The following is a 22161-nucleotide window of genomic DNA, read 5'->3' on the forward strand; positions in this document are numbered from 1 at the left end:
CACGGGACGTTGCCGGGCACCGCCCCCGGCGGCGGGGCGTGGCCAGGGCCACCGGGGAACCGAGCGGACTCCTTCGGCGCGTGCGGGGGTATCTCCCTCCCGCCGGCCGCCCGGCGGTGGCGGGGCGGGGGCTTCAAACCGCCGCCTGCGGCAGGCTGCCGGTCCGCTGGAGGCGAACCGGCTCCGGGTAGCCCCCGGGCGTTACCCGAGAGCTGACGGAAGGCAAGAGGGAAAGAAGGCGCAACGGTTTCATTTTGTGCCGTCGCACACAAATCCATCCCGTTTTGAAGAGGAAAAAGCCGGGGGTTGGTAAATCCGCCCCCCCTCCCCTCTCCGCGCCGCGCAGGCGCGGCCGCACCTGCCCGTCGCCCCGGCAACGGCCCCGCGCAGCTGCCGCTGTCTCTTCACCATGGCAACCGCTCCCGGGCGGATAGGCGGGAGGGCGGGCCAACCACAGCGCGGAAGCCGCGCACCGATTGGTCGGATTGCCCCGCGGGGGTGGGGCGCGGTGGGGATTGACGGCAGCGTCGAGCCAATGGAGCGGGGGCTCCCAAGGAGGGGTGCGGACGGCGGCCAATGGGCGCGCGGCGTGGGCGGGCCGGGACGCTCCGGAAGCCGAGGGGTCGTGGGGAAAATGGCGCCCAGTTCGAAATCGGAGCGGGGCGGCCCGGGGGGAAGGCGCAGCCCGGCGGGCGGGTCCTGTGGCGAGCCGGGCCGGGCCCGCGGGCCTGTCGCGAGGCCGTCGCGAGGCAGCTGAGAGCGCGTCAAGGTGAGCGGGGGGCGGGGGGCAACGAGGTGGGAAGGCCTGAGGGGGCCCCGAGGGAACATGGCGGGTGGGCTGTAGAGGACCCTGAGGCGGGGCGGGGCGGGGCGGGGCGGGGCGCTGAGCGGGTGCCTTGAGGGAGGCTGGGGGAACGGGGGCCTGAGGGGGGAGGGGCACTGTAGGCTCGGAGCGGGGGGTGGCTGGGCCCGGTTCCCCGCGGGGTGCCTTCGGCCTGGGGGGTTTGGTGGTGCCGGAGAAATAAAGGCCGAAAGGGCGATAGTGAAGCGGCGCCCGGGCCGGGTGGGGAGGGGGGTCATCGGGTGATAGAACGATTGTCTTAACGGCAGTAAATTGTTACGGGTCTCTCAAACCGTAACAGATGTTTAGACCTAACAGAGGGGTTCCGGAAGGGAAGGAGAAAGCGTTCTCAGCCCTTACAGAAAACAGGCAGACCCTCTTCTCTGTCTGTCTGTGGCTTTCCTGTGCGCGCGAGATGAAGCTGTTTTATTTTTCTCCCTTGTTGCGGGTCTAAATATCTCTGAAGCTGCTGCTGCGGGTTTGCAATTTGCGTTGCTGCGCGTTTGTGGAGTTCTCGTTATGGATGACTTCTGCTGTGGCCGAGTGTCAGGAGGCGGTGTTCGGTTTGAAGCTTCAGAAATGGCATCCCCTGAAATCAGAGTAGGTGAAGCTGATCCTGCGCGTGCGGCTGCGCTCGCAGGGATGCTCGGGGGCTCCTCGTGCAAAGAGCGAGGTGCGTGTGGGCACCGGCAGGGTTGCGCTGGGGTCTGGGCGCGTGCCGTACTCCTGCTTTTGGGAGACGGCAGAGAGCGTGTGCCCGGTAAGGCCGAGGGCAGTCGAAAGCTGGCAGGGCCCCTGAGCAGGTTTGGTGGCACAATGGCAGTTTTAAAAGCTCGTGACCGTCTGGAGAGAGAGCCTGGAAAAAATCATTGCCTTTTTGGCAGGAGGCGGTTCGGCGGGCCGGTGGGTTGCTGTACCCTGTAACAAAAATGTTCACCTCGGGCCGTCTAGGGTGAGGAAACCTTGGCTGTACGTAGGCTTGAGAAAACGTACCTGTCCGTGTCTGTCACCTGCGTGCAGCCGGGAAGGTGGCTGTAGTGCAACTGAAGCTGCCGGTGAGTCAGCGAAAGGCAGGGTTGTCTGAAAAGTGCAAGAGCTCTCGTGGCCTGCCCCAAGAAGCGTCCCAAAGGTGATGCCAAGTACTTTTTCCTCCGCTCAGCTGCCGTCTTGGCAAGCCTTCATGGAGAAGGCAAGCTTGAGATTCCTCCCCGGCTTTACGTTCACGGGTTTCTTCCTCTCTCGGCAGATTGTCAACGGCCAGCCTTTCTCCGCGGTCGCCCTTTCTTCTGCCGTGACGGTACGGGACAGACGGAAAGGATCCAGAGTGGTCTGAGAGGACCAGGTACGTCTCCCATGTGCGTCTGCGTTTTTCCTAAGGTCCTTGTCGTGTGGGCCTTGAAGGTGACGTGAAGGATGTGCCGACGCTCCTCCCGTGATTCTCCGATGAAATATTTGAACACGAATACTAAAAATAAGGTGTGTTCTGGAGCACGTTGCGCCCATGCAAAGCTTGCTTCCCTCCGCTTATTTTCTCCTCCCGAAAGCGTAATCTCTTTCTGTGTGCTTACCGTTAACTGGCACTGTGAGAATAATGTTGTACTAAAAGAGGCAAGAAAGCGTTCGCAAGGGTTCAGATGTCCCGAAGAAAGAGACTTTGTTTTTGTGGTAAAAGCTGTATGCTTTTTCAGTCCACAAGTGTTTAAAATGTCTTCCAGTAGTACTGGAAAATCTTACTGAGATACCAGCCTCTGCATGCAAAGCAGTCGAGGTCAGAGAAGAGAGAAAGGACAAAGCGGGACAAAGTGGCGTGGCTTCTGCGTGTTTTCCAGGCTTTGCCAAGAAGCACTGGCAGCCCTGTAAGTGGTGACAGCGAGTCCCGATGTGTTTTTGGTGAGCTGCTGCTTCCCTAATGTCCTTTTTCGGCACCAAGACGTTGCACTCTTTCTCTTTCTTTTTAAAAAAAAAAACCAAAGTCCTCAGCCCATCTTCCGAATTTGGTGGCGTGGCCGGTCTTTGGGTTTTCAGTCGTAACAGGCGAGATATCGTCAAAACACGTTTCTCTGCACGTTCAGCACAGCCGAAAGCATTAGCCCATCTGCCGGTCCTTTTCGTTAGCCTTATGGATTGCGGGAGCGGGAATTTGATTCCCCCCTCTCCCCCCCAGTTAAAACCATATGGGGGATTTTTCATCTTGCTGATTTTTCTATCCTAAATTAAACTTTAAAAAAGGTTAAAATTGTAGGATTTACAAACGGACTTGCGTTGTTTAAACTGCAGCTGCCAAATGGCTGCAGCGTACAATGTATTCGGTGTACTTTGGCAATGAGGTATTTGTTCTAAAGCTTTAAAAACAGGGCCGTTTTTTAAATTACATTTAAACGTTTAACAAAGGCAATGTTTAAAACCAAATGTTTAAACAAAGGATACGTTTAAAAAGAGGCAACCGAATGTCAGCGGGGTTTTATTGCCAATCTTGAGAGGAAGCGCTCTGAAGTTCTTGATTTCTGTCTGGCTGCCAGCGGCGCATTTCCCCGGCGGTTCAGTAGCATCTCTCCTGGGCAGGGCAGCTGGCCAGATGTCCTTGCTAATCGTGCAGCACCGAACCCCCCACCCCCCCCCCCGCCACCCCGCCTCCCCCGAGTCAAATTATAGCTGTGTATTTTGGAGATGGCTAGTTTAATGGTATGGATTGACAGCTGGGCAAGCTCATTTAGTGCCAAAGGAGAGTCAAATACTCTTGTAGTATAAGTATTTTTATTGGAGAGAGAGAGAGAGAGAGAGAGAGATATCTCTCGAAGCATACGTGCACCTCTTCAGCATAGAGTGAAGGACTGAGCTTTGTTCTTTCTTGTTCATTGCACTCTTCAGAGCTTTACCCTTCCCTTTTGGCTGTACTGACCCAGCAAGGTGTGCAGCAGCAGCGGCGGCGGCGCGAGGGCTGTAGCTATTTGAGGGGGTCCGTCGCGTCGATTCTGGTCACGGCCCAGCCCTGTGCGACAGCAGCGCCGTGAGGAAGACAGGAGAGGTTTCCCAGGGCCAGCCCGAGGGTTTACTGTCGTGCTCAGAATGGCACCAGTTAGTCTTAATACTGACTGGAAGAGTTTCAGTCGCTCTGGCTTCGAAAGGCCGCGCTGTATTTGGCGCTGAGCTGTTTCCCTGGTGTCCTCCTGTAGCTCCGCTGCCGTCCCGTCCCTCGGTGTGAGGGAATTCCTCTGCTTTCTTCTGTGCTCTTTGTTAATCTGCTGAAATATAATTGGAGCTTTTTGTGTTTCAGGTGTCTCGCCGTGTGGGTCTGGCGCTGCTCAGTAGACCCCCCTGCCCAGGTTTGCCTGCCGGTTGTTGAGCGCTCCGAGGGGATGGGCCCAGCCCTGGGTGCAGTGTCTTTGTGCCTTTTTGGGGAGGGGGGGGTGGGTAATAAAAAGGGGGTGTGTGGGTGATGATGTCGTTTGGGGCAGCCCAAGGTCCCTGGGGGAGCGGCGGCGGTGATGCGGCAGAGAAGCAGGTGAGTGGGGGATGGGGGGGGTCACACGGGGTTCGCCTGAAAAGAGGCGGATCACAGCCCCAAAATGCCTGCAAATTCGGGGGACGGGAGGGGAGGGGAGGATTAGCAAGCTTTTAAACACGTAAATATGGGTGTGAGGCATTGAAATAAAGAAAAATCTCACATTTTAGTCTCTATTAATAAGTGAATAGTCATTCCTTTATGTAGGCGGAGTTCAAAATAACCCCCTAGATCTACTCTGTTACATAAAGGATTTTAGACTATAAAAAGGTGTGTCCCAGAGCCCGTTTTTGGCTCTGTCGTTCTCGCTCTGCCGGGCTGCCCGCCCCTTTTCTTTACCTGCTCTGTCTCTCCCCTTCAGCTCCTGGAGGTTTTCCGGTATTCGTCAGGCTTATATTTCCCCTAAATATATCTATGTCTGTGTGTAAATGGATACATAGGTGAAATGTCTATTCTCTGTAAGGGTTTTGAAATGCAAGGAAAGCCTATTTATAGAAAGCACTTAAAACCTCGACACACCGCCTTGCACCCCTCCCCGTTTTTTTTTTTTTTTTTTTAAATGTAAAAGTGCTTTCAAAAACTGCCCCTTCCCCTTCTCCCCCTTTTCCCATCCCTATTTGGGGCCGCTTTCCACTGCCGGGCCGTGCACACAGAGCGGGAGTTGCCGCCACGGCACAACACCACCCCAAAACCCTGCTTCTGGGTCTGCATTTGGGGAAAACAAACCCCAATTTTCTGTTTCGGGGGGGGGGGGGGGGGGGGAAGAAAAAAAAAATTCCCAATTTGGGGCTCCCAGGCAAGCTCCATCCGCCTGGATTGGTGCAGCTGGAAAGCAAAAATCCACACCCCCTTTTCACGCACAGAAGCGAAAATCACCAATTTCTGCATGGTGGATAAGCGCCGAAAAGCCCCAAACCCGAGTATTATGGAAAAGTGAAGAAACTCCCACCCCGATGCGAGGAAAAGGTGTGTGCAGTGGTGGCAGTTTGGTGGCCGCGGCAGGGCCGGCTCCAGCGTGGGCGAGTTGCGCAGAGTGAGGTGCCCCCCGTGAGTCACCCGCTGTGGGTTATCCCGGCCGGGTCCCCTGGGGGAGGTCCCCCCCGCGCAAGGGGGGTTGTAGCCCTCCTCGGCCCCGCCCCCCGCCCCGCCTCCAGTTGCCATAGGCCCCCGCCCCCGCCATGCTGCCCCGCCTCCCTCCGCGAGAGCGCCGCCTCCCGGCCCGGCTCCTCCTCCATCCCCTCCGAGGCCCCGCCTCCCTCGCCCCGCCCCGCCCCGCCCTGCTCGGCCCCGCTGTGCTCTCGCTGCCGCCACCGTGCGACCGAGCGCCGGTACTGCAGCCGGGGAGCCGCGCATGCGCGCTACAGCGCGACGGTCTGCGCTCGCATGTGCCGCCTGGCGGCCGCAAGCCGGCACTGCAGCCGGGCGGCCGCGCACGCGCAGTACAGCGCTCTCGTGGGGCCTGCCTCCTCCGCCTCGGCCCCGCCTCCCGCCCCGCCTCGGCCCCGCCTCCACGCTCGTCTCGGCCCCTCCTCCCTGGCCTCTCCCGCCCCGCCTCCCTCGTCTCGGCCACGCCTCCCCGCCAGCCTCGGCCCCGCCCTGCAGCGCCGGCCCCGCACGGGACGTTGCCGGGCACCGCCCCCGGCGGCGGGGCGTGGCCAGGGCCACCGGGGAACCGAGCGGACTCCTTCGGCGCGTGCGGGGGTATCTCCCTCCCGCCGGCCGCCCGGCGGTGGCGGGGCGGGGGCTTCAAACCGCCGCCTGCGGCAGGCTGCCGGTCCGCTGGAGGCGAACCGGCTCCGGGTAGCCCCCGGGCGTTACCCGAGAGCTGACGGAAGGCAAGAGGGAAAGAAGGCGCAACGGTTTCATTTTGTGCCGTCGCACACAAATCCATCCCGTTTTGAAGAGGAAAAAGCCGGGGGTTGGTAAATCCGCCCCCCCTCCCCTCTCCGCGCCGCGCAGGCGCGGCCGCACCTGCCCGTCGCCCCGGCAACGGCCCCGCGCAGCTGCCGCTGTCTCTTCACCATGGCAACCGCTCCCGGGCGGATAGGCGGGAGGGCGGGCCAACCACAGCGCGGAAGCCGCGCACCGATTGGTCGGATTGCCCCGCGGGGGTGGGGCGCGGTGGGGATTGACGGCAGCGTCGAGCCAATGGAGCGGGGGCTCCCAAGGAGGGGTGCGGACGGCGGCCAATGGGCGCGCGGCGTGGGCGGGCCGGGACGCTCCGGAAGCCGAGGGGTCGTGGGGAAAATGGCGCCCAGTTCGAAATCGGAGCGGGGCGGCCCGGGGGGAAGGCGCAGCCCGGCGGGCGGGTCCTGTGGCGAGCCGAGCCGGGCCGGGCCCGCGGGCCTGTCGCGAGGCCGTCGCGAGGCAGCTGAGAGCGCGTCAAGGTGAGCGGGGGGCGGGGGGCAACGAGGTGGGAAGGCCTGAGGGGGCCCCGAGGGAACATGGCGGGTGGGCTGTAGAGGACCCTGAGGCGGGGCGGGGCGGGGCGGGGCGGGGCGCTGAGCGGGTGCCTTGAGGGAGGCTGGGGGAACGGGGGCCTGAGGGGGGAGGGGCACTGTAGGCTCGGAGCGGGGGGTGGCTGGGCCCGGTTCCCCGCGGGGTGCCTTCGGCCTGGGGGGTTTGGTGGTGCCGGAGAAATAAAGGCCGAAAGGGCGATAGTGAAGCGGCGCCCGGGCCGGGTGGGGAGGGGGGTCATCGGGTGATAGAACGATTGTCTTAACGGCAGTAAATTGTTACGGGTCTCTCAAACCGTAACAGATGTTTAGACCTAACAGAGGGGTTCCGGAAGGGAAGGAGAAAGCGTTCTCAGCCCTTACAGAAAACAGGCAGACCCTCTTCTCTGTCTGTCTGTGGCTTTCCTGTGCGCGCGAGATGAAGCTGTTTTATTTTTCTCCCTTGTTGCGGGTCTAAATATCTCTGAAGCTGCTGCTGCGGGTTTGCAATTTGCGTTGCTGCGCGTTTGTGGAGTTCTCGTTATGGATGACTTCTGCTGTGGCCGAGTGTCAGGAGGCGGTGTTCGGTTTGAAGCTTCAGAAATGGCATCCCCTGAAATCAGAGTAGGTGAAGCTGATCCTGCGCGTGCGGCTGCGCTCGCAGGGATGCTCGGGGGCTCCTCGTGCAAAGAGCGAGGTGCGTGTGGGCACCGGCAGGGTTGCGCTGGGGTCTGGGCGCGTGCCGTACTCCTGCTTTTGGGAGACGGCAGAGAGCGTGTGCCCGGTAAGGCCGAGGGCAGTCGAAAGCTGGCAGGGCCCCTGAGCAGGTTTGGTGGCACAATGGCAGTTTTAAAAGCTCGTGACCGTCTGGAGAGAGAGCCTGGAAAAAATCATTGCCTTTTTGGCAGGAGGCGGTTCGGCGGGCCGGTGGGTTGCTGTACCCTGTAACAAAAATGTTCACCTCGGGCCGTCTAGGGTGAGGAAACCTTGGCTGTACGTAGGCTTGAGAAAACGTACCTGTCCGTGTCTGTCACCTGCGTGCAGCCGGGAAGGTGGCTGTAGTGCAACTGAAGCTGCCGGTGAGTCAGCGAAAGGCAGGGTTGTCTGAAAAGTGCAAGAGCTCTCGTGGCCTGCCCCAAGAAGCGTCCCAAAGGTGATGCCAAGTACTTTTTCCTCCGCTCAGCTGCCGTCTTGGCAAGCCTTCATGGAGAAGGCAAGCTTGAGATTCCTCCCCGGCTTTACGTTCACGGGTTTCTTCCTCTCTCGGCAGATTGTCAACGGCCAGCCTTTCTCCGCGGTCGCCCTTTCTTCTGCCGTGACGGTACGGGACAGACGGAAAGGATCCAGAGTGGTCTGAGAGGACCAGGTACGTCTCCCATGTGCGTCTGCGTTTTTCCTAAGGTCCTTGTCGTGTGGGCCTTGAAGGTGACGTGAAGGATGTGCCGACGCTCCTCCCGTGATTCTCCGATGAAATATTTGAACACGAATACTAAAAATAAGGTGTGTTCTGGAGCACGTTGCGCCCATGCAAAGCTTGCTTCCCTCCGCTTATTTTCTCCTCCCGAAAGCGTAATCTCTTTCTGTGTGCTTACCGTTAACTGGCACTGTGAGAATAATGTTGTACTAAAAGAGGCAAGAAAGCGTTCGCAAGGGTTCAGATGTCCCGAAGAAAGAGACTTTGTTTTTGTGGTAAAAGCTGTATGCTTTTTCAGTCCACAAGTGTTTAAAATGTCTTCCAGTAGTACTGGAAAATCTTACTGAGATACTAGCCTCTGCATGCAAAGCAGTCGAGGTCAGAGAAGAGAGAAAGGACAAAGCGGGACAAAGCGGCGTGGCTTCTGCGTGTTTTCCAGGCTTTGCCAAGAAGCACTGGCAGCCCTGTAAGTGGTGACAGCGAGTCCCGATGTGTTTTTGGTGAGCTGCTGCTTCCCTAATGTCCTTTTTCGGCACCAAGACGTTGCACTCTTTCTCTTTCTTTTTAAAAAAAAAACCAAAGTCCTCAGCCCATCTTCCGAATTTGGTGGCGTGGCCGGTCTTTGGGTTTTCAGTCGTAACAGGCGAGATATCGTCAAAACACGTTTCTCTGCACGTTCAGCACAGCCGAAAGCATTAGCCCATCTGCCGGTCCTTTTCGTTAGCCTTATGGATTGCGGGAGCGGGAATTTGATTCCCCCCTCTCCCCCCCAGTTAAAACCATATGGGGGATTTTTCATCTTGCTGATTTTTCTATCCTAAATTAAACTTTAAAAAAGGTTAAAATTGTAGGATTTACAAACGGACTTGCGTTGTTTAAACTGCAGCTGCCAAATGGCTGCAGCGTACAATGTATTCGGTGTACTTTGGCAATGAGGTATTTGTTCTAAAGCTTTAAAAACAGGGCCGTTTTTTAAATTACATTTAAACGTTTAACAAAGGCAATGTTTAAAACCAAATGTTTAAACAAAGGATACGTTTAAAAAGAGGCAACCGAATGTCAGCGGGGTTTTATTGCCAATCTTGAGAGGAAGCGCTCTGAAGTTCTTGATTTCTGTCTGGCTGCCAGCGGCGCATTTCCCCGGCGGTTCAGTAGCATCTCTCCTGGGCAGGGCAGCTGGCCAGATGTCCTTGCTAATCGTGCAGCACCGAACCCCCCACCCCCCCCCCGCCACCCCGCCTCCCCCGAGTCAAATTATAGCTGTGTATTTTGGAGATGGCTAGTTTAATGGTATGGATTGACAGCTGGGCAAGCTCATTTAGTGCCAAAGGAGAGTCAAATACTCTTGTAGTATAAGTATTTTTATTGGAGAGAGAGAGAGAGAGAGAGAGAGATATCTCTCGAAGCATACGTGCACCTCTTCAGCATAGAGTGAAGGACTGAGCTTTGTTCTTTCTTGTTCATTGCACTCTTCAGAGCTTTACCCTTCCCTTTTGGCTGTACTGACCCAGCAAGGTGTGCAGCAGCAGCGGCGGCGGCGCGAGGGCTGTAGCTATTTGAGGGGGTCCGTCGCGTCGATTCTGGTCACGGCCCAGCCCTGTGCGACAGCAGCGCCGTGAGGAAGACAGGAGAGGTTTCCCAGGGCCAGCCCGAGGGTTTACTGTCGTGCTCAGAATGGCACCAGTTAGTCTTAATACTGACTGGAAGAGTTTCAGTCGCTCTGGCTTCGAAAGGCCGCGCTGTATTTGGCGCTGAGCTGTTTCCCTGGTGTCCTCCTGTAGCTCCGCTGCCGTCCCGTCCCTCGGTGTGAGGGAATTCCTCTGCTTTCTTCTGTGCTCTTTGTTAATCTGCTGAAATATAATTGGAGCTTTTTGTGTTTCAGGTGTCTCGCCGTGTGGGTCTGGCGCTGCTCAGTAGACCCCCCTGCCCAGGTTTGCCTGCCGGTTGTTGAGCGCTCCGAGGGGATGGGCCCAGCCCTGGGTGCAGTGTCTTTGTGCCTTTTTGGGGAGGGGGGGGTGGGTAATAAAAAGGGGGTGTGTGGGTGATGATGTCGTTTGGGGCAGCCCAAGGTCCCTGGGGGAGCGGCGGCGGTGATGCGGCAGAGAAGCAGGTGAGTGGGGGATGGGGGGGGTCACACGGGGTTCGCCTGAAAAGAGGCGGATCACAGCCCCAAAATGCCTGCAAATTCGGGGGACGGGAGGGGAGGGGAGGATTAGCAAGCTTTTAAACACGTAAATATGGGTGTGAGGCATTGAAATAAAGAAAAATCTCACATTTTAGTCTCTATTAATAAGTGAATAGTCATTCCTTTATGTAGGCGGAGTTCAAAATAACCCCCTAGATCTACTCTGTTACATAAAGGATTTTAGACTATAAAAAGGTGTGTCCCAGAGCCCGTTTTTGGCTCTGTCGTTCTCGCTCTGCCGGGCTGCCCGCCCCTTTTCTTTACCTGCTCTGTCTCTCCCCTTCAGCTCCTGGAGGTTTTCCGGTATTCGTCAGGCTTATATTTCCCCTAAATATATCTATGTCTGTGTGTAAATGGATACATAGGTGAAATGTCTATTCTCTGTAAGGGTTTTGAAATGCAAGGAAAGCCTATTTATAGAAAGCACTTAAAACCTCGACACACCGCCTTGCACCCCTCCCCGTTTTTTTTTTTTTTTTTTAAATGTAAAAGTGCTTTCAAAAACTGCCCCTTCCCCTTCTCCCCCTTTTCCCATCCCTATTTGGGGCCGCTTTCCACTGCCGGGCCGTGCACACAGAGCGGGAGTTGCCGCCACGGCACAACACCACCCCAAAACCCTGCTTCTGGGTCTGCATTTGGGGAAAACAAACCCCAATTTTCTGTTTCGGGGGGGGGGGGGGGGAAGAAAAAAAAAATTCCCAATTTGGGGCTCCCAGGCAAGCTCCATCCGCCTGGATTGGTGCAGCTGGAAAGCAAAAATCCACACCCCCTTTTCACGCACAGAAGCGAAAATCACCAATTTCTGCATGGTGGATAAGCGCCGAAAAGCCCCAAACCCGAGTATTATGGAAAAGTGAAGAAACTCCCACCCCGATGCGAGGAAAAGGTGTGTGCAGTGGTGGCAGTTTGGTGGCCGCGGCAGGGCCGGCTCCAGCGTGGGCGAGTTGCGCAGAGTGAGGTGCCCCCCGTGAGTCACCCGCTGTGGGTTATCCCGGCCGGGTCCCCTGGGGGAGGTCCCCCCCGCGCAAGGGGGGTTGTAGCCCTCCTCGGCCCCGCCCCCCGCCCCGCCTCCAGTTGCCATAGGCCCCCGCCCCCGCCATGCTGCCCCGCCTCCCTCCGCGAGAGCGCCGCCTCCCGGCCCGGCTCCTCCTCCATCCCCTCCGAGGCCCCGCCTCCCTCGCCCCGCCCCGCCCCGCCCTGCTCGGCCCCGCTGTGCTCTCGCTGCCGCCACCGTGCGACCGAGCGCCGGTACTGCAGCCGGGGAGCCGCGCATGCGCGCTACAGCGCGACGGTCTGCGCTCGCATGTGCCGCCTGGCGGCCGCAAGCCGGCACTGCAGCCGGGCGGCCGCGCACGCGCAGTACAGCGCTCTCGTGGGGCCTGCCTCCTCCGCCTCGGCCCCGCCTCCCGCCCCGCCTCGGCCCCGCCTCCACGCTCGTCTCGGCCCCTCCTCCCTGGCCTCTCCCGCCCCGCCTCCCTCGTCTCGGCCACGCCTCCCCGCCAGCCTCGGCCCCGCCCTGCAGCGCCGGCCCCGCACGGGACGTTGCCGGGCACCGCCCCCGGCGGCGGGGCGTGGCCAGGGCCACCGGGGAACCGAGCGGACTCCTTCGGCGCGTGCGGGGGTATCTCCCTCCCGCCGGCCGCCCGGCGGTGGCGGGGCGGGGGCTTCAAACCGCCGCCTGCGGCAGGCTGCCGGTCCGCTGGAGGCGAACCGGCTCCGGGTAGCCCCCGGGCGTTACCCGAGAGCTGACGGAAGGCAAGAGGGAAAGAAGGCGCAACGGTTTCATTTTGTGCCGTCGCACACAAATCCATCCCGTTTTGAAGAGGAAAAAGCCGGGGGTTGGTAAATCCGCCCCCCCTCCCCTCTCCGCGCCGCGCAGGCGCGGCCGCACCTGCCCGTCGCCCCGGCAACGGCCCCGCGCAGCTGCCGCTGTCTCTTCACCATGGCAACCGCTCCCGGGCGGATAGGCGGGAGGGCGGGCCAACCACAGCGCGGAAGCCGCGCACCGATTGGTCGGATTGCCCCGCGGGGGTGGGGCGCGGTGGGGATTGACGGCAGCGTCGAGCCAATGGAGCGGGGGCTCCCAAGGAGGGGTGCGGACGGCGGCCAATGGGCGCGCGGCGTGGGCGGGCCGGGACGCTCCGGAAGCCGAGGGGTCGTGGGGAAAATGGCGCCCAGTTCGAAATCGGAGCGGGGCGGCCCGGGGGGAAGGCGCAGCCCGGCGGGCGGGTCCTGTGGCGAGCCGGGCCGGGCCCGCGGGCCTGTCGCGAGGCCGTCGCGAGGCAGCTGAGAGCGCGTCAAGGTGAGCGGGGGGCGGGGGGCAACGAGGTGGGAAGGCCTGAGGGGGCCCCGAGGGAACATGGCGGGTGGGCTGTAGAGGACCCTGAGGCGGGGCGGGGCGGGGCGGGGCGGGGCGCTGAGCGGGTGCCTTGAGGGAGGCTGGGGGAACGGGGGCCTGAGGGGGGAGGGGCACTGTAGGCTCGGAGCGGGGGGTGGCTGGGCCCGGTTCCCCGCGGGGTGCCTTCGGCCTGGGGGGTTTGGTGGTGCCGGAGAAATAAAGGCCGAAAGGGCGATAGTGAAGCGGCGCCCGGGCCGGGTGGGGAGGGGGGTCATCGGGTGATAGAACGATTGTCTTAACGGCAGTAAATTGTTACGGGTCTCTCAAACCGTAACAGATGTTTAGACCTAACAGAGGGGTTCCGGAAGGGAAGGAGAAAGCGTTCTCAGCCCTTACAGAAAACAGGCAGACCCTCTTCTCTGTCTGTCTGTGGCTTTCCTGTGCGCGCGAGATGAAGCTGTTTTATTTTTCTCCCTTGTTGCGGGTCTAAATATCTCTGAAGCTGCTGCTGCGGGTTTGCAATTTGCGTTGCTGCGCGTTTGTGGAGTTCTCGTTATGGATGACTTCTGCTGTGGCCGAGTGTCAGGAGGCGGTGTTCGGTTTGAAGCTTCAGAAATGGCATCCCCTGAAATCAGAGTAGGTGAAGCTGATCCTGCGCGTGCGGCTGCGCTCGCAGGGATGCTCGGGGGCTCCTCGTGCAAAGAGCGAGGTGCGTGTGGGCACCGGCAGGGTTGCGCTGGGGTCTGGGCGCGTGCCGTACTCCTGCTTTTGGGAGACGGCAGAGAGCGTGTGCCCGGTAAGGCCGAGGGCAGTCGAAAGCTGGCAGGGCCCCTGAGCAGGTTTGGTGGCACAATGGCAGTTTTAAAAGCTCGTGACCGTCTGGAGAGAGAGCCTGGAAAAAATCATTGCCTTTTTGGCAGGAGGCGGTTCGGCGGGCCGGTGGGTTGCTGTACCCTGTAACAAAAATGTTCACCTCGGGCCGTCTAGGGTGAGGAAACCTTGGCTGTACGTAGGCTTGAGAAAACGTACCTGTCCGTGTCTGTCACCTGCGTGCAGCCGGGAAGGTGGCTGTAGTGCAACTGAAGCTGCCGGTGAGTCAGCGAAAGGCAGGGTTGTCTGAAAAGTGCAAGAGCTCTCGTGGCCTGCCCCAAGAAGCGTCCCAAAGGTGATGCCAAGTACTTTTTCCTCCGCTCAGCTGCCGTCTTGGCAAGCCTTCATGGAGAAGGCAAGCTTGAGATTCCTCCCCGGCTTTACGTTCACGGGTTTCTTCCTCTCTCGGCAGATTGTCAACGGCCAGCCTTTCTCCGCGGTCGCCCTTTCTTCTGCCGTGACGGTACGGGACAGACGGAAAGGATCCAGAGTGGTCTGAGAGGACCAGGTACGTCTCCCATGTGCGTCTGCGTTTTTCCTAAGGTCCTTGTCGTGTGGGCCTTGAAGGTGACGTGAAGGATGTGCCGACGCTCCTCCCGTGATTCTCCGATGAAATATTTGAACACGAATACTAAAAATAAGGTGTGTTCTGGAGCACGTTGCGCCCATGCAAAGCTTGCTTCCCTCCGCTTATTTTCTCCTCCCGAAAGCGTAATCTCTTTCTGTGTGCTTACCGTTAACTGGCACTGTGAGAATAATGTTGTACTAAAAGAGGCAAGAAAGCGTTCGCAAGGGTTCAGATGTCCCGAAGAAAGAGACTTTGTTTTTGTGGTAAAAGCTGTATGCTTTTTCAGTCCACAAGTGTTTAAAATGTCTTCCAGTAGTACTGGAAAATCTTACTGAGATACCAGCCTCTGCATGCAAAGCAGTCGAGGTCAGAGAAGAGAGAAAGGACAAAGCGGGACAAAGTGGCGTGGCTTCTGCGTGTTTTCCAGGCTTTGCCAAGAAGCACTGGCAGCCCTGTAAGTGGTGACAGCGAGTCCCGATGTGTTTTTGGTGAGCTGCTGCTTCCCTAATGTCCTTTTTCGGCACCAAGACGTTGCACTCTTTCTCTTTCTTTTTAAAAAAAAAAACCAAAGTCCTCAGCCCATCTTCCGAATTTGGTGGCGTGGCCGGTCTTTGGGTTTTCAGTCGTAACAGGCGAGATATCGTCAAAACACGTTTCTCTGCACGTTCAGCACAGCCGAAAGCATTAGCCCATCTGCCGGTCCTTTTCGTTAGCCTTATGGATTGCGGGAGCGGGAATTTGATTCCCCCCTCTCCCCCCCAGTTAAAACCATATGGGGGATTTTTCATCTTGCTGATTTTTCTATCCTAAATTAAACTTTAAAAAAGGTTAAAATTGTAGGATTTACAAACGGACTTGCGTTGTTTAAACTGCAGCTGCCAAATGGCTGCAGCGTACAATGTATTCGGTGTACTTTGGCAATGAGGTATTTGTTCTAAAGCTTTAAAAACAGGGCCGTTTTTTAAATTACATTTAAACGTTTAACAAAGGCAATGTTTAAAACCAAATGTTTAAACAAAGGATACGTTTAAAAAGAGGCAACCGAATGTCAGCGGGGTTTTATTGCCAATCTTGAGAGGAAGCGCTCTGAAGTTCTTGATTTCTGTCTGGCTGCCAGCGGCGCATTTCCCCGGCGGTTCAGTAGCATCTCTCCTGGGCAGGGCAGCTGGCCAGATGTCCTTGCTAATCGTGCAGCACCGAACCCCCCACCCCCCCCCCGCCACCCCGCCTCCCCCGAGTCAAATTATAGCTGTGTATTTTGGAGATGGCTAGTTTAATGGTATGGATTGACAGCTGGGCAAGCTCATTTAGTGCCAAAGGAGAGTCAAATACTCTTGTAGTATAAGTATTTTTATTGGAGAGAGAGAGAGAGAGAGAGAGAGAGAGAGAGAGAGAGAGAGAGAGAGATCTCTCGACGCATACGTGCACCTCTTCAGCATAGAGTGAAGGACTGAGCTTTGTTCTTTCTTGTTCATTGCACTCTTCAGAGCTTTACCCTTCCCTTTTGGCTGTACTGACCCAGCAAGGTGTGCAGCAGCAGCGGCGGCGGCGCGAGGGCTGTAGCTATTTGAGGGGGTCCGTCGCGTCGATTCTGGTCACGGCCCAGCCCTGTGCGACAGCAGCGCCGTGAGGAAGACAGGAGAGGTTTCCCAGGGCCAGCCCGAGGGTTTACTGTCGTGCTCAGAATGGCACCAGTTAGTCTTAATACTGACTGGAAGAGTTTCAGTCGCTCTGGCTTTGAAAGGCCGCGCTGTATTTGGCGCTGAGCTGTTTCCCTGGTGTCCTCCTGTAGCTCCGCTGCCGTCCCGTCCCTCGGTGTGAGGGAATTCCTCTGCTTTCTTCTGTGCTCTTTGTTAATCTGCTGAAATATAATTGGAGCTTTTTGTGTTTCAGGTGTCTCGCCGTGTGGGTCTGGCGCTGCTCAGTAGACCCCCCTGCCCAGGTTTGCCTGCCGGTTGTTGAGCGCTCCGAGGGGATGGGCCCAGCCCTGGGTGCAGTGTCTTTGTGCCTTTTTGGGGAGGGGGGGGTGGGTAATAAAAAGGGGGTGTGTGGGTGATGATGTCGTTTGGGGCAGCCCAAGGTCCCTGGGGGAGCGGCGGCGGTGATGCGGCAGAGAAGCAGGTGAGTGGGGGATGGGGGGGGTCACACGGGGTTCGCCTGAAAAGAGGCGGATCACAGCCCCAAAATGCCTGCAAATTCGGGGGACGGGAGGGGAGGGGAGGATTAGCAAGCTTTTAAACACGTAAATATGGGTGTGAGGCATTGAAATAAAGAAAAATCTCACATTTTAGTCTCTATTAATAAGTGAATAGTCATTCCTTTATGTAGGCGGAGTTCAAAATAACCCCCTAGATCTACTCTGTTACATAAAGGATTTTAGACTATAAAAAGGTGTGTCCCAGAGCCCGTTTTTGGCTCTGTCGTTCTCGCTCTGCCGGGCTGCCCGCCCCTTTTCTTTACCTGCTCTGTCTCTCCCCTTCAGCTCCTGGAGGTTTTCCGGTATTCGTCAGGCTTATATTTCCCCTAAATATATCTATGTCTGTGTGTAAATGGATACATAGGTGAAATGTCTATTCTCTGTAAGGGTTTTGAAATGCAAGGAAAGCCTATTTATAGAAAGCACTTAAAACCTCGACACACCGCCTTGCACCCCTCCCCGTTTTTTTTTTTTTTTTTTTAAATGTAAAAGTGCTTTCAAAAACTGCCCCTTCCCCTTCTCCCCCTTTTCCCATCCCTATTTGGGGCCGCTTTCCACTGCCGGGCCGTGCACACAGAGCGGGAGTTGCCGCCACGGCACAACACCACCCCAAAACCCTGCTTCTGGGTCTGCATTTGGGGAAAACAAACCCCAATTTTCTGTTTCGGGGGGGGGGGGGGGGGGGAAGAAAAAAAAAATTCCCAATTTGGGGCTCCCAGGCAAGCTCCATCCGCCTGGATTGGTGCAGCTGGAAAGCAAAAATCCACACCCCCTTTTCACGCACAGAAGCGAAAATCACCAATTTCTGCATGGTGGATAAGCGCCGAAAAGCCCCAAACCCGAGTATTATGGAAAAGTGAAGAAACTCCCACCCCGATGCGAGGAAAAGGTGTGTGCAGTGGTGGCAGTTTGGTGGCCGCGGCAGGGCCGGCTCCAGCGTGGGCGAGTTGCGCAGAGTGAGGTGCCCCCCGTGAGTCACCCGCTGTGGGTTATCCCGGCCGGGTCCCCTGGGGGAGGTCCCCCCCGCGCAAGGGGGGTTGTAGCCCTCCTCGGCCCCGCCCCCCGCCCCGCCTCCAGTTGCCATAGGCCCCCGCCCCCGCCATGCTGCCCCGCCTCCCTCCGCGAGAGCGCCGCCTCCCGGCCCGGCTCCTCCTCCATCCCCTCCGAGGCCCCGCCTCCCTCGCCCCGCCCCGCCCCGCCCTGCTCGGCCCCGCTGTGCTCTCGCTGCCGCCACCGTGCGACCGAGCGCCGGTACTGCAGCCGGGGAGCCGCGCATGCGCGCTACAGCGCGACGGTCTGCGCTCGCATGTGCCGCCTGGCGGCCGCAAGCCGGCACTGCAGCCGGGCGGCCGCGCACGCGCAGTACAGCGCTCTCGTGGGGCCTGCCTCCTCCGCCTCGGCCCCGCCTCCCGCCCCGCCTCGGCCCCGCCTCCACGCTCGTCTCGGCCCCTCCTCCCTGGCCTCTCCCGCCCCGCCTCCCTCGTCTCGGCCACGCCTCCCCGCCAGCCTCGGCCCCGCCCTGCAGCGCCGGCCCCGCACGGGACGTTGCCGGGCACCGCCCCCGGCGGCGGGGCGTGGCCAGGGCCACCGGGGAACCGAGCGGACTCCTTCGGCGCGTGCGGGGGTATCTCCCTCCCGCCGGCCGCCCGGCGGTGGCGGGGCGGGGGCTTCAAACCGCCGCCTGCGGCAGGCTGCCGGTCCGCTGGAGGCGAACCGGCTCCGGGTAGCCCCCGGGCGTTACCCGAGAGCTGACGGAAGGCAAGAGGGAAAGAAGGCGCAACGGTTTCATTTTGTGCCGTCGCACACAAATCCATCCCGTTTTGAAGAGGAAAAAGCCGGGGGTTGGTAAATCCGCCCCCCCTCCCCTCTCCGCGCCGCGCAGGCGCGGCCGCACCTGCCCGTCGCCCCGGCAACGGCCCCGCGCAGCTGCCGCTGTCTCTTCACCATGGCAACCGCTCCCGGGCGGATAGGCGGGAGGGCGGGCCAACCACAGCGCGGAAGCCGCGCACCGATTGGTCGGATTGCCCCGCGGGGGTGGGGCGCGGTGGGGATTGACGGCAGCGTCGAGCCAATGGAGCGGGGGCTCCCAAGGAGGGGTGCGGACGGCGGCCAATGGGCGCGCGGCGTGGGCGGGCCGGGACGCTCCGGAAGCCGAGGGGTCGTGGGGAAAATGGCGCCCAGTTCGAAATCGGAGCGGGGCGGCCCGGGGGGAAGGCGCAGCCCGGCGGGCGGGTCCTGTGGCGAGCCGAGCCGGGCCGGGCCCGCGGGCCTGTCGCGAGGCCGTCGCGAGGCAGCTGAGAGCGCGTCAAGGTGAGCGGGGGGCGGGGGGCAACGAGGTGGGAAGGCCTGAGGGGGCCCCGAGGGAACATGGCGGGTGGGCTGTAGAGGACCCTGAGGCGGGGCGGGGCGGGGCGGGGCGGGGCGCTGAGCGGGTGCCTTGAGGGAGGCTGGGGGAACGGGGGCCTGAGGGGGGAGGGGCACTGTAGGCTCGGAGCGGGGGGTGGCTGGGCCCGGTTCCCCGCGGGGTGCCTTCGGCCTGGGGGGTTTGGTGGTGCCGGAGAAATAAAGGCCGAAAGGGCGATAGTGAAGCGGCGCCCGGGCCGGGTGGGGAGGGGGGTCATCGGGTGATAGAACGATTGTCTTAACGGCAGTAAATTGTTACGGGTCTCTCAAACCGTAACAGATGTTTAGACCTAACAGAGGGGTTCCGGAAGGGAAGGAGAAAGCGTTCTCAGCCCTTACAGAAAACAGGCAGACCCTCTTCTCTGTCTGTCTGTGGCTTTCCTGTGCGCGCGAGATGAAGCTGTTTTATTTTTCTCCCTTGTTGCGGGTCTAAATATCTCTGAAGCTGCTGCTGCGGGTTTGCAATTTGCGTTGCTGCGCGTTTGTGGAGTTCTCGTTATGGATGACTTCTGCTGTGGCCGAGTGTCAGGAGGCGGTGTTCGGTTTGAAGCTTCAGAAATGGCATCCCCTGAAATCAGAGTAGGTGAAGCTGATCCTGCGCGTGCGGCTGCGCTCGCAGGGATGCTCGGGGGCTCCTCGTGCAAAGAGCGAGGTGCGTGTGGGCACCGGCAGGGTTGCGCTGGGGTCTGGGCGCGTGCCGTACTCCTGCTTTTGGGAGACGGCAGAGAGCGTGTGCCCGGTAAGGCCGAGGGCAGTCGAAAGCTGGCAGGGCCCCTGAGCAGGTTTGGTGGCACAATGGCAGTTTTAAAAGCTCGTGACCGTCTGGAGAGAGAGCCTGGAAAAAATCATTGCCTTTTTGGCAGGAGGCGGTTCGGCGGGCCGGTGGGTTGCTGTACCCTGTAACAAAAATGTTCACCTCGGGCCGTCTAGGGTGAGGAAACCTTGGCTGTACGTAGGCTTGAGAAAACGTACCTGTCCGTGTCTGTCACCTGCGTGCAGCCGGGAAGGTGGCTGTAGTGCAACTGAAGCTGCCGGTGAGTCAGCGAAAGGCAGGGTTGTCTGAAAAGTGCAAGAGCTCTCGTGGCCTGCCCCAAGAAGCGTCCCAAAGGTGATGCCAAGTACTTTTTCCTCCGCTCAGCTGCCGTCTTGGCAAGCCTTCATGGAGAAGGCAAGCTTGAGATTCCTCCCCGGCTTTACGTTCACGGGTTTCTTCCTCTCTCGGCAGATTGTCAACGGCCAGCCTTTCTCCGCGGTCGCCCTTTCTTCTGCCGTGACGGTACGGGACAGACGGAAAGGATCCAGAGTGGTCTGAGAGGACCAGGTACGTCTCCCATGTGCGTCTGCGTTTTTCCTAAGGTCCTTGTCGTGTGGGCCTTGAAGGTGACGTGAAGGATGTGCCGACGCTCCTCCCGTGATTCTCCGATGAAATATTTGAACACGAATACTAAAAATAAGGTGTGTTCTGGAGCACGTTGCGCCCATGCAAAGCTTGCTTCCCTCCGCTTATTTTCTCCTCCCGAAAGCGTAATCTCTTTCTGTGTGCTTACCGTTAACTGGCACTGTGAGAATAATGTTGTACTAAAAGAGGCAAGAAAGCGTTCGCAAGGGTTCAGATGTCCCGAAGAAAGAGACTTTGTTTTTGTGGTAAAAGCTGTATGCTTTTTCAGTCCACAAGTGTTTAAAATGTCTTCCAGTAGTACTGGAAAATCTTACTGAGATACTAGCCTCTGCATGCAAAGCAGTCGAGGTCAGAGAAGAGAGAAAGGACAAAGCGGGACAAAGCGGCGTGGCTTCTGCGTGTTTTCCAGGCTTTGCCAAGAAGCACTGGCAGCCCTGTAAGTGGTGACAGCGAGTCCCGATGTGTTTTTGGTGAGCTGCTGCTTCCCTAATGTCCTTTTTCGGCACCAAGACGTTGCACTCTTTCTCTTTCTTTTTAAAAAAAAAACCAAAGTCCTCAGCCCATCTTCCGAATTTGGTGGCGTGGCCGGTCTTTGGGTTTTCAGTCGTAACAGGCGAGATATCGTCAAAACACGTTTCTCTGCACGTTCAGCACAGCCGAAAGCATTAGCCCATCTGCCGGTCCTTTTCGTTAGCCTTATGGATTGCGGGAGCGGGAATTTGATTCCCCCCTCTCCCCCCCAGTTAAAACCATATGGGGGATTTTTCATCTTGCTGATTTTTCTATCCTAAATTAAACTTTAAAAAAGGTTAAAATTGTAGGATTTACAAACGGACTTGCGTTGTTTAAACTGCAGCTGCCAAATGGCTGCAGCGTACAATGTATTCGGTGTACTTTGGCAATGAGGTATTTGTTCTAAAGCTTTAAAAACAGGGCCGTTTTTTAAATTACATTTAAACGTTTAACAAAGGCAATGTTTAAAACCAAATGTTTAAACAAAGGATACGTTTAAAAAGAGGCAACCGAATGTCAGCGGGGTTTTATTGCCAATCTTGAGAGGAAGCGCTCTGAAGTTCTTGATTTCTGTCTGGCTGCCAGCGGCGCATTTCCCCGGCGGTTCAGTAGCATCTCTCCTGGGCAGGGCAGCTGGCCAGATGTCCTTGCTAATCGTGCAGCACCGAACCCCCCACCCCCCCCCCGCCACCCCGCCTCCCCCGAGTCAAATTATAGCTGTGTATTTTGGAGATGGCTAGTTTAATGGTATGGATTGACAGCTGGGCAAGCTCATTTAGTGCCAAAGGAGAGTCAAATACTCTTGTAGTATAAGTATTTTTATTGGAGAGAGAGAGAGAGAGAGAGAGAGATATCTCTCGAAGCATACGTGCACCTCTTCAGCATAGAGTGAAGGACTGAGCTTTGTTCTTTCTTGTTCATTGCACTCTTCAGAGCTTTACCCTTCCCTTTTGGCTGTACTGACCCAGCAAGGTGTGCAGCAGCAGCGGCGGCGGCGCGAGGGCTGTAGCTATTTGAGGGGGTCCGTCGCGTCGATTCTGGTCACGGCCCAGCCCTGTGCGACAGCAGCGCCGTGAGGAAGACAGGAGAGGTTTCCCAGGGCCAGCCCGAGGGTTTACTGTCGTGCTCAGAATGGCACCAGTTAGTCTTAATACTGACTGGAAGAGTTTCAGTCGCTCTGGCTTCGAAAGGCCGCGCTGTATTTGGCGCTGAGCTGTTTCCCTGGTGTCCTCCTGTAGCTCCGCTGCCGTCCCGTCCCTCGGTGTGAGGGAATTCCTCTGCTTTCTTCTGTGCTCTTTGTTAATCTGCTGAAATATAATTGGAGCTTTTTGTGTTTCAGGTGTCTCGCCGTGTGGGTCTGGCGCTGCTCAGTAGACCCCCCTGCCCAGGTTTGCCTGCCGGTTGTTGAGCGCTCCGAGGGGATGGGCCCAGCCCTGGGTGCAGTGTCTTTGTGCCTTTTTGGGGAGGGGGGGGTGGGTAATAAAAAGGGGGTGTGT

General features: G+C 58.3%; 2 long non-coding RNA genes across 2 annotated transcripts; both read left to right on the forward strand.

The window, feature by feature from the left end:
* The first annotated feature begins 652 nt into the window (after positions 1-652).
* Positions 653-4177, forward strand: LOC309684681. Its single transcript, XR_014270326.1, has 3 exons — positions 653-769; positions 2088-2183; positions 4116-4177. It is a non-coding gene; the product is annotated as an uncharacterized lncRNA (long non-coding RNA).
* Positions 4178-12562: 8385 nt separating this feature from the next.
* On the forward strand, positions 12563-16108 carry LOC309684683. Its single transcript, XR_014270327.1, has 3 exons — positions 12563-12679; positions 13998-14093; positions 16047-16108. It is a non-coding gene; the product is annotated as an uncharacterized lncRNA (long non-coding RNA).
* Positions 16109-22161: the final 6053 nt, after the last annotated feature.

The sequence above is a fragment of the Vanellus vanellus genome, assembly GCF_965231255.1.
Source record: "Vanellus vanellus genome assembly, contig: HAP1_SCAFFOLD_1744, whole genome shotgun sequence".
Classification (NCBI taxonomy): Eukaryota; Metazoa; Chordata; class Aves; order Charadriiformes; family Charadriidae; genus Vanellus; species Vanellus vanellus.